Raw genomic sequence first — 12593 nt, 5'->3', positions numbered from 1 at the left:
GTGATAAGGAGAATCTTGTGAGTTAATTGAACAAAATTTTTTTTATACAAATCTAAGAATTCTTATTTTTCAATTGCTAATCTTTTTTATCTTTATTATTAATTTTTTTTATCTTTATTATTTGTTTTCTTATCTTTATTACATATTGAATAGTTATTGATTGTTATATATGTCCATGATAACATTACGTTCATAGAATAAATTTTTGGCAGCTTGAGAAAGATTGGCAAGATTGAAGAAGATAGTTCCACATCCGCATACGTGCACAAACACACACACACACACACACACACTTATATGTATGTAGAAAAAACTAATTTATACAATATTTAATTGAGGTGCCATTAAATAATGTATGTAGCTAATTAATATTTCTACTGACTGATGCAATTAACATATTAAGCTTCGGTAACGAGAAAAAATTACGAGCTAACACTATTTTTCTTTTACAGACAAAAACTTTTTATCATTGTTATTTTTTTTCGCACTTTAGAGTTAGAAATTATTGACTTATTGAGACGACGAGAAAACAGAGAAACTATAATACATAAAGGTTTTTATTTATTTTTTTTTTTTTACAAACATTTAGATTTCTTATAATTTTATTACGAATGATCATTAACTGATAAAATAACTATTCTAATGTAACTTTTAGAAAGGCGATAAATCAACAGTATTACACATATTTTTTGTATGGAATACAGTCCTACTTTCACAGAATAGACTTTGCTCATTGAGTATAATAAACTTCCGTTTATTTGTTTATTCGAATATTCACTTCCGTTACTGTTTCTTACCTTGTTTGTAAAAAAATATTGTAATGATAGAAAGTTCAACAATGATTTCATTCAAGCGATATATTGACCGCTTTTATCAAAATTACTTCGCAGAATTCTTTCGGGTGTTTCACACGGATAATCTCAAAATCAAGATTAACTGCGAATAAAGGTCACTAAGCCGGTCAATTATTTTTATGAGTAATCTCGTCGTTTATCGCATAACAGGCCAACGATTCGAGCACAAAGAGAAAGGGAAACACCCATCTTCGCTTGATATATAGTGATAATATTATTGCCTCCACTCTCTCTTTTGTACGAGTTTCCGTTTTTCCCTCATTTCCCTTCGATGCCCATCGGCAAATTGTACAAACGATTTCTCGTTTCATATCCATAAGTATTATACCCGATTCGAGTGATACAATTTCGTGGTAATGTCGGCTGTTCGGCCGAAGGGTCTTAGGAAAATAGAAAAGAAAATTGTCAAGGAGAAAATAAGCGGAACGTTTACGAGAGATGCAACAGTTTGACTTGAGAAACCTCAATACCTCGTTTTTAAGCCTTAATCTATATGAAATAAGAATACACAATGAAAAAAAATTATTCTCACATAGTATTGATGTCGATCATTGCAACATCCTTGTTTTATCTTTTAGTAAAACAAAAGCAGTACCAATTAGGTAATTTTTTCCCGCGTTCAAGAATAATTGAGAGTTGAAATATGATGAAACATTTTCGTTAAAATCCTATAAATCTGAAATTATAACTGTTCTGTATGGAAAAAACAATTCTTAATTCAAATACAAATAGATATTCTATTGATAGAATGTTTATATTATGAGATAAAATATTTTTTCGAGATTAAAAGAAAAATATGTAAATTAATCTCTCAATTTTTATTTATTGAAACAAAATAATTATTCATAAATCATTAGCAAAAATAATCTCTGTAAAAAGTTTCATAAATATTTGTTGTAATTTTAGGTAAATATTTTTTTTACAAATAATTTATTTTTATAAAAATATTTTAGAATAATTTGTGCAATTATATTTAATAAATAATATTTTGTTGAGAAAGAATTTTTAAAGAGTTCAAATTCTATCCAATCAATAATTAAATTTATTAACAAAAGTTGTTCTAATTTGGATTTAAATTAATCAAAAAATAAGACAGAGAAAATTTCTCTATTTATAATTATTATAATGTTATATGAGATATATTGAGGAATTTCTCATTTCAACAATTGTAGAGTAATTCAGCTAATCGATTTCTAGTTAGGTACTGATACTTCACTTCTGAGTACTCTCAGCATCCTATTGCACATCCGCTTCATCCTCCGCACTACTAATCCTCGAACTGCTTGTTATCGAAAAGAAGTTCTCTTAGTGTTTTATTGGTCTGGAAACATGTTCGTTGCGCTTTCAAGCAAGCACTGATCGCGACAACAGTTTAGAAACAAGCGACCTTTAATTAACATCTCAGTACCATGACGTTGATACATCTTGTACACATATAAAATGTTTCACACGATGTCGCATACGTTGTCTATATATTTAAATGTCTAAAATATGTCGAAATCGAATGTTCGAGGTTATTCATTAAATTTCAAGTTGACGGATTAACGATAAGATATCATTAAAGCTAAATGAATTATTTTCCGTTTAAGATGAATTGTATTGAAAGTGCACATGTATCATATGTGACACACTCTTTGTGTGTCAGGCGAATTAATAAATAAACATTATTATCAATAAAAGCCGAAGATCAAGGATGACTAGATATTCGAGATATTAAAAATAATATTTTGCAAGGAAATTATAAATAAAACAAGAAACTGATTCTTCTTTGTTGCCAAATATCGGTAATTTCATGCATGATTCTCAAATTTCATGCATGATTCTATAGTATATTCTATAGTATTACTTATATAAATCCTATTACGCATTTCAAATTCCTTACACAATCTTCTAAAAAAATCACATACCTCAGTGATATAAATTTATGTCCTGTCTCACATTTTTGCACTTTGCTTTAATCATTAAGAAAACACTATTTATCATAATAAGATAATAAATTATTTAATTTAAGATTTTATATCTTTCGAGTCTCCGAAATATATACGCCGTTTCAGTAATTTACCAACCACTAATTGCAACAAAAAATATTTGTTAAGACATAAAAAACCGAGATATGTTTATCAGGATATATTCCATAATTCATTGCTCATCAAAGAGACGTTCATTCGATGTTACAATCCACATCAGTGTAGTCTAAAAACTGTCTTAACTATCTTAAGGACGGCTCGACGCTTCAATTCTAATTAGCTGAAATCGCTCGTTCCACGTCCGCGAAAAAGCACGTGGTGCGATGTCGTGCATCATATAGAGCGGAGTACGTATGTGTATATATGCTTACGAGTGCAACGAGTGCACTTAGCCGTAAAACATGCCTTGAGCTCGTTTCTCCGCGGGCTCGTGCTGGGTAATGTGAGAGTCGCCGAACACGTCGGGGGCGATAAAGGGGAGGCTGATAAAGCAACCACAACGCCATTATAAATATATAGTGTCGTTAACGTACGTATGTTGCGCCGATAACGCGATAACCTATAAATAGCCGACGCGAGTGTTGGCGAAGGGAGGAGGAGGAGGACGGTCAGGAAAAATCCTTTTTTTTTTTCGTCGACACGGCTGTGATGGACCTCGTCTCTCCCTCGCTGCGCCCCGTGAAAAAGGAGTTGCGTGCCGTGTTTTTACGTGCGATAATTCTTGACGGTTGCAGGCAAACGAAACATTTTGCGTGTATGTGTGTAATGTGTACACACGCTTTTTGTCTCATAATGCACGCGCATCTTTCTTTATAATGCATCTTGTAGAGCGCATATTTTAACGATATCACAAATATCTAAATAGTTTTTTTTCTTTATATTTATCATAATTTATCTTATCATCGACAGCTTGAAATTCGAAAAAAGAAAAAGTGTGTTAGAGTTGAACGAGAATGATTTCGTTCTTTGCTCTGTTTATTGGAGAACTTAATTCTGAATTGTCTGAAATTCTTTCCTTCTTTTTAATTGAGATTGTGTTTATGAATTTATTATGTGAGCTTCATAATATAATTTCAACTTTTTAAATTTTGACTTTTTTTTTTAAACATTTGAAAGTAAATTCTCCGAGTTTGTCGGAGGGAGACTTTTTTCGAAATTATTATGATAAATGTTAAGATTCGTTAAAGTTCTCCGAGATATAGCATATAAAAAAACGATATGAAAATATTACACATTTCGTAGCTGACAAGTATATAAAATAATTTTGAATTTTAATATTAATAATTGACTTATTTTTATCTTATTATTCTTTCTGTGGCAATTTTAAAAATGGGTCACAATAGTAAAAAAAAGGAAACAATTTGCAAATTAAATTAAATCGAATAACTTGCAATGAATATAAATATTGAAACGCGCACAGATATAATTATCCCAGTGCTTCGTCAGGTTTTGTGTGTGAAATTAACTCTTTCCGCAGAACGAGCTAAACCAGGATCGGTGTCAAAAGGTTCGGTTTGTCCCTCGAGCATAAACGAAGTGGAGTTGTGTCTCGTGTATATTCAACGACGGTGCGATGTAACCCTCGTCGTAATTTGTAAAATAAGAGGCTGCGCGCGGTATCGTAGCCTTCCTCGCTCGAGCTCGCCAACAAATTTGCCGGTTATATATTTGCAAATTATTATCGACCTGTCGCGAGCAATGAGGAAATAACACACTGTGAAGAGTGCATATAAATGCACCGACACATTCGCTTTCCATGATATGAAATAACACTTCAATGAAAGGTATTAATTCATTTATATATAATTACTCGAGTTTCTCCTCTTCTCTCGTATAAAAAAATATTGTGATATGTAATATACCATGAAAAAAATTTGTTTATCATTCACAGATAAAATAACTTCATTGACAATTGGTCTCAGGAAAAACATATTAAATGTATTCAAAAATGCATTGTAAAATATATTTATTGCGCAAAGTTCAACGGCAATAATTCATAATTGAGTGACAGGTTGGATCTCGCGTGACGCCAATTAAAATCATTCGTTTCTAACGCCAGCGAAGTCGTTTTCGCTTTATCGAGCGGCATAAGCGTTCACACGGCGAAATGTAACTCACTGCGCACCCGGTTCGAGAAACCGTTTCGGTTAATGGAGGAGAAAGTCATTTTCGACTTTGATGCGTCCCGCGTTACGACACCGCTCTTCGTAGTTCAACTTGCGAAACTAATTTCGTTTATATTGCAAAGTTATGCCTTTTTGGCACACGGAAACATTTCTCTTTAATATGAAATAAATTTTATTAGCCGGCAAAATAATTTATCGTGCTTTCTATCATTATAAAAAAGTTACGTAATAATTTCTTTCTAGCGATATCTTCATTAATCATTTCCTGAAATTTCGCTCTCCCCGCGAGATTCTAAAAACTCATCATTCTTAAAACGATATAATTTATTGAGATATTTTTTTTTAAATAGATGCATTTTATTTTCTAGACACCTTACATATGTATCATTTTTACGTTTGTGTTTTAGAAACCAAGTTGTTCAAAAAGTTCTATTGAAATCTGAACACGCGCTACTTAAAACAAAATTATGGTAATTTCGCAATAATTACGGAGAACATTGCGTTAGTTTCTCTCAAGACTGTCAATTGAACTTGCCGCAAGAACTTTCTTCGGGATTCATCGCGATAATCCGGTGTAAAATCTGAACTCATCCAATTCCGTAGCGACTCATAAAACTTGCTCGCGGTCTTGCGCCGACCTATTATACAGCAGCACCTCGAGAAGTATCGATATTTCACGGGGCTTTAGCGTCGATGGGAACGAGAAGTTTTATGTACGCATAACCGGTGGCATCCTCGCGTAAGCTCTCGCTAACGTAGCAGACTATTTTGCCCTTTTTTATAAAGTAAAAACCGCAGGATATCAGAGAAAAGAGGAGGAGAGAGAGAGAGTATACGATGGAGGGGGGAGCTGATCTTATCTGGGGCAATGGAACACAAGCACATGCTGTGTTTACTTGTTACCGACACAAGCAGCCGCGTCCGAGCAACAAAAGTGATGTCTCTTGCGTGTCAGGTGATCGGAAAACTTATAACAATTACAGCACATCAAGAGTTTTTTCCTTTTTTAGATTTTTTATTTATTAAAAGAATATAAAATATAAAAAATTTTTATTCTTTGAATTTAATATATCTGTATATTTTGTTTTTGACCTTTATCGAATTAATATTATTCATTGAACAGTTAAATAATAAAAGCAAATGTAATTTATTAAAATATTTTTAATATTTATTTATAAGACTGAAAAAAATATAACTTTGCGATACGCAATATATAATTTTTTGATAATGTTACACATTTCATAAATTAATCTGTCAATTATATAATTTCATATAGCGATTACATCTCTTATTTATATATTTCTTTATATAATCGCCCGCAATCAAGGTTCACAAATATTATCATCATCATCGTTATCAAGCGCGTTGTCGTATCAAAATTGTCTCAGTAGTCAATCTTGAATATTCATAGTATGGCTTTATTAAATCAGCTGTTTGACTAAGCTCGAGACCGAAAATATAAGAAGCTGTAGAAATTGCCGTGCTAATGTGAAATAGGGAATGGAAGATTGGTCTCATTCTCGTGCTACGCGCAGATAAAAATAATCCACTGACTAAGATCTAGATTTTGGCGACTCTCTTCTATTATTACTTCGAGTCTTACTCAGCGGGAGAAAAAAACCGTGTGTATCGTTTGTGCGAAGATGCGATTTTCTGTTTGCGAGAACGTTATTCAAGGACGAACCAATCCTAAAAAGAGAAAAATGTTCCTCTTATGAATTGGATATTTTTCCTTGTTTTTTTACTTGTCAAAATTGATCTTCTCTGTTTCGTGAAAACATGAAAAATATCTAACTTGACGATCGAGTATTTTAGGTAATAAAAATATTTTGAGGATTAAAAATATTTTGATAATAAATAATATTTTAATATAAGTAAATATTAATTATTTACTCTTAAATAGTTTTGACGAAGTAAATAATATTTAATTGCACTTAATCATTACGAAAGCTATTAAGTACAATTTTCACGAGCTTTTATTTTTCTCAAAATGTTTTTGCATTTAAAGATATTTCGACTTAAAACTAATAAGTTAATTATAGAATGGAAAGGAAGCCAAAAAGCCGTAGCTCTTTATATACGCATCGAATACATTTTTGACGATTTTATGAAGATTAAAATCAATTGGAATCTTGTTCTAATTCAAAATTGAGAATCAAAAATATTATGAATTATCATACAAAAAACGTACAGTTTAACAACAAATTAACATATGTTAAAAAATAAAATAATGAATTTATAAGTGACAGCAAGTTAATATGAATGGCGTTTAAACATAAAAATTCGACTGCAAAAGTTAACGAATAATGTTTTGATGGAACTATTTAACATGTTTCTGAAACTCGCGAAATTAATTACGTCGAAATTTTTCCGCGGTCAGAAACGGGTTTATTTCGGGCCCCATAATTATGGCAAGAAAAAACGATTCTCGTTTTAGTCGGCTTTTTCTACTCATGGTGTTGAATTTATTCAGCGGCTCCGCAACTACCGAGAATATGGCGTAAATTATCCTTCCTGTTTCGCGCTGCTATTTGAATTTTCATAAAGTCGTGGTTATTCCACATATTTATTAAAAAAGTACAGTGTGTATTTTCAAAAAGTTTTTATATTTATTTGCTCAACTAATTATGACTATGACTAGTAAAATCAACATGATTTTAGTGAGATGAAGTATGAGAAGAAGTAAGATAAAATGTATAAAGAATCCTTTATTAAATATAAAAAAATTTAATTAAGGAAAAAAACTCCAATTAAAAAGAATAATATAGTCAATATATTTTGTATCCGTTTTTTAATAAACTATATTTGATATTGCGTGTAATCGTATGTAGAATTAAAGTAATAAATAATTAATGTCAATAATATTATAAACTAATTTAAACTTAAAACAAACTTTTAATCAAAATATTTTTATCGCATAAGAATTTTCCTTCCATTGGACATTTTTTCAAAACAAACATTTGATAAGTCTGGCGATCAAATGTATCGAATTGCGAAATAGAATTCACTGTGGATGAATTTTAAGAGTTAATTATGACGCCGATAAGCTAGAATATCGAACGAGCTATAATATTCTAAAAAAACAGCACGTCCTTAATCGGGGCATTCTGCATCGGGGCAAACTTTCTTTGCGATGTCATCATCGTTTATCGCTAGCATTTAATAACACTTAACTTGACTGTCCACGCGATTTCATAACAAGTTCAGTGAAATAATTGCCCTTGAAAAATATTTAAGCGACCGATAATTATCGCGACAAGATGACGAATAAATCAGTGGCCGCCGATTAATTCACAGGAATGGGATTTTCATGATTTTCTCTCTTTCTCTGCTCTTTTTCTCCTCCTGCACGAACGTAGATTTGCATTTTCCCGTAATCGCTATTCAATTCCGCGACATCAGTGCTCTATAACTTTGCGAATTTTCGGTGCGGCTCGGTAACCGTGAATTTTTATTACCCGCATTTTTGTCATGCTATACTTCTTCTAATTAGAACTTTCTAATTGATAACAATCAAGCAATTAATGATTATTATTAATGATTTATAATTAAAACTATAATATTTAATTTTACTTGGATTAAATTTTTATATATGTCTATTTTTTTTTATAGTCAATCATTACTTTCTGCTACTTATTTATTATTAAAAGAAAATGACTAATAGATTTATCATTACTTCTTTCTACATTTATTTATTATTAAAAGAAAATAACTAATAGATTTATGAAGATATACAATCTAATGCGAACCAATTACTTGAGATATCGTATGTCACTTTTATCTATTACAAACAAATAATTATATGAGTAATTAAGTAAATTTGTAAATGCAAATTATTATTTTTAAACAACTTTACAGGAAGCATTATTAAGTTTTAGAAATAATTATAGCGTGTGTGTTTTGAAAAGTATGCAATTAATTTTGCTGTTGTATAGCTTGCTTGTTACCTGTCATCAGAACAGTACCACCTGATAAAGAACTGTTATCTCGTGACGTTGTTGTACACTTATCTGAGTAAAAAGAGAGGTTCTACTTTCTTTTTGTTTCTTTCTTGGCGACGCATAGACGATAATTTGAAGCACAATCGTCTTCTTAATAGATAATGAATACGATAAAATAAGCAAGAAGGATAAAGTAAACAGATACGGTTCATACCTTTTTTTCTTTTAATTTTTTTCTTGAAATCCTTTTTCATCTTCGAATTCTTTATGCATTGACAATTCGAAAACAAAGAATGCGAGAAACAAAGAATCCATAAAACACAAATATGCATGCCAAAACAACTATAAATTTATATATTTTAAATTATAAACAAAATTATAAAAATATAAGGAGATACAAAATATACACATTTAAATACATATAAATTATACATTTTAAATATATACAAATGTATGTTTTAAACACAAAGAACTCATTTCCGCGCACTATTAACGATTTAAAAAATTATATTATTTTTTCAAAAGTGTTATACAAGTTTATTAAATTATTATATATTAAATTATTAATAGAGATAATTAAAAATATGAAAGGTTTTATTTTATAAAAACTATAATGATTTAATTTTATAATAAATATTTTCCTTGTGTGTGTATGCATGTGCACGCACATTTTTTTCAATATATATATTATAAATATTCATCAAATAATTGAACTTTATTTTTGAATCCTCTGTGCTGCGATTTTTTATGACGAAAAAAAATTGAGAAACACTATTCCGTTATAGTATTTTATGTCGAAAGATTTATGAAAAAAATTAACGTCGTTATTTATTAGGCATTTATTATTCATGAGCTCGCGTAATCCTCCTAACCTAACACAATGCAATAAAACGAAGGTACGTGTGTTTTCTAGTAATTACTTGATTACAAAGTGCCGTCTATACTTAAAGATAAAACTTCCAAGTGAAGGTTAAGATGACACGGCGGCGCGGTCCAGGGGCATAATCGATTACTCGAGATAATAATGCAGCGGCGAATGGCGGTCAAGGAAAAGTAAACGGAAGCTGTCGAGAGAAAAGACAAACAGATCCTCTTGAATCTTTTTTCTTTCCTCTTTGTCCTGGTTTCCGTTTTTTTCTAAGAACGAAACAAAAGCTACGTTCTAGTTTGGACCGAGAGAGGAAATATCTATAATATTCTTGAAATGTGAATGGATGGTCTCTTAAATAATTTTTCTTAAATTATTATCAAAATGGTTCGATAAGAAAAATGAACATTTCGAATAATGGTCAATGTTTGTATTCAAAACACCGCTGTAGATTATTAACAGAAAATAAAGTAATGAAGTAAGTAATGTGCGGAGTACATAAACAAAAGTAAACACGTCGGTCCTTTCAATCCCTCGAGTCCCATCCTCTTCCTTCGTGCTTTCGCCCCTTTGACGGACAACGATGAAAGCGGCGGTGTAGGTCAGGACATCAGCCAGTCACCGAACGGACTTTGACGTTACGATTGTCAGCGCGAGAGATCGGGTCGAATGGCGGAACTGCCGGGATTCCTCCGGCACGCCAATTTAGCAAAAGTGATTGACAGACGACGGCTTGGTGGCGTTTAGCTTGATGCTGGCCGGTAGCATCACCGTCGATGAGTTATTCTCCGACCGAATGATTTCCACTCGAGCCGCTCCGAAAACTGTCAGCGATGTTTCTTTTTGTAACCGCTACGTCGCGCGTGACGAAATGTTCGACACAATCTTATCACTTAAAATTAAAAGTTGCCACTTTATAAAAAGGAAAGGAGATATATGAATTACGTCATTATTATGTGGATAACAGAAAAGATAGGAACGCTTTTATTGAGTTAATTATGTAAGTGCTAGAGTCGCTTTGGCAAGATATTAAAAATAGGTAACGAAATTAAAGAGAATAAACGAGCATTATTCTTTTGTAAAATCAATCGAAAGATATATTTCCATGAGTTTATATTTAATAAGAAACTTATTAGACACAAGAACTGTTAATTGTAAGGAAGTATCTTTAATCTTATTATATTCGACTCTTAAATTTTAATTCAGGATATCAAATCGCGGATACAGAAACGTTTTAAATAGATTAAGAAATTGAATTAAATCGATCGCACTCAAACGTGTTGCAAGTGTCGCGCTCTTAAAATGACTAAAGAAACGCGACAAAAATAATAAACGTTGATCGCTTACATAACACTTACGTAATAATTATGACAGTTACAAAGCAAATGTATTCATTATTTATTGTTTCGAGACAAATGTTCTAAGATTTTTGCTCTCAGTACTCGGTCGTTTGTACATTGAAGTTTTAATTAAATCGAAGCGTCATTTTTTTAGAGAGGAAAGGAAGGAGGGAGAGAGAATACAGGTCGCTTCTTCCGATCCTCGCCGAGTACGCGGTGATTATTTTCGCACTCGCTGCGCGCGAGGGCCGCGCGTGTATCGATCCGATGCATTATATGCGAGTCGGTTTTCGCAGTCAACCGCTCGCCGAAACCGACAGACGCCGCTTCGCGTCGGCCCTGTTTTCATGTAGAGCGCTTTGTCCGGGAATTAGTCGCGTATAAGTGGAGGCGGCGGCGTCGGCGGCGACGATGATGGAGGGGTACGTCTCGAATTTCAAAGCGAGTTTAACGCCGATATTATGCACTCAGAGTCGCGGAGGGTCCGGGGGTTGCCGCTGCATCGCGACCGGCAATTTTAAATCGAAGTTATTTGCGGACGAAACCCGCCTCTCTCTTCTCACGGGACGCTAAAGGATCTCGTTGGGAAGCTTTTCCGTTTGCGACCGCATAAATATGTATACGTTCTCCCATGTACGCACGTGCGTGTAACGTACATGGATTCGCACGGATGTAAAATCAGCCGCGCGCACAATTAGAGTTTCTCCTGAGAGAGAGGAACGAATTAATTGGCGCCGGGCGATTTTTCGCGACGCCGTTGAATTATTTCTGCGTTCGCGTTGCATTACGCGCGAGATGTTAATTATCGTAATTATGAATCGCGCACGCGAAGCGCGCGTACATAATGCACGTGTCTTGTCGCTCGCGCAATCCCAAAACAAATTGCCGCTGCGCTTATTACTCATAAACGACGATTAATCGTTACAGCTAAAACAGTGAGCTATCTGCTTTTAATGATTTTATACGCCGGCGTAAATTGGCTCTGTCGTGCGGGATGATGCAATCATTAGTAACGGGGCTTTTTCCGCTGCGCTGCCAAAAAATTGCGATTTACATAAATTTTCGCTCAACGTTAAAGGTTTGATACGGGATTAATTTTAATTCGCGCGGTAATTTAATTGAAAGGGAAAATTGTATACTTTGATTCCTTCCTAACGATTATTTTCCATGATTATTTTTGTCATCTCTGCAATGTCACACTTTCGACCACACAATCTCCGAGTAGCTCGTTAAACATTAAACTCGTTTTCCTTCGTCTCTACTTGGCGCGGACGACGACAGCTTCTGTTTGCCCTGCTCTCTCATCCCCTTCCCCCTCCCTCGCGTTTCTCGACTTATATACGTTACACGAGCATCCAGCACGAGCCACCACCACTAGCGGTCCGCGCGACTGTCACGATAGAGTCCACTACCATTATATCGGACGGCATTACCGCTTGGCGGTTTCCGCGCCGCACCGTGTCGCGCGGCGAGCTCGGACAAGGTGGAGGAATAGCG

At 33.4% G+C, this 12593-nt stretch overlaps 1 protein-coding gene across 4 annotated transcripts in view; it reads left to right on the top strand.

Annotated features, from left to right (window-relative positions):
* Lilli (AF4/FMR2 family member lilliputian) overlaps positions 1 to 12593 on the top strand; it is a 199036-nt gene that overhangs the window by 58002 nt on the left and 128441 nt on the right. The gene's annotated exons all lie outside the window — the stretch shown is intronic.

This window comes from Camponotus vicinus, unplaced genomic scaffold, assembly GCF_025532165.1.
Source record: "Camponotus vicinus isolate PSW18456_S1 unplaced genomic scaffold, iyCamVici1.0 SCAF_13, whole genome shotgun sequence".
Lineage (NCBI taxonomy): Eukaryota > Metazoa > Arthropoda > Insecta > Hymenoptera > Formicidae > Camponotus > Camponotus vicinus.
This window is presented reverse-complemented; position numbering and strand designations above follow the sequence as displayed.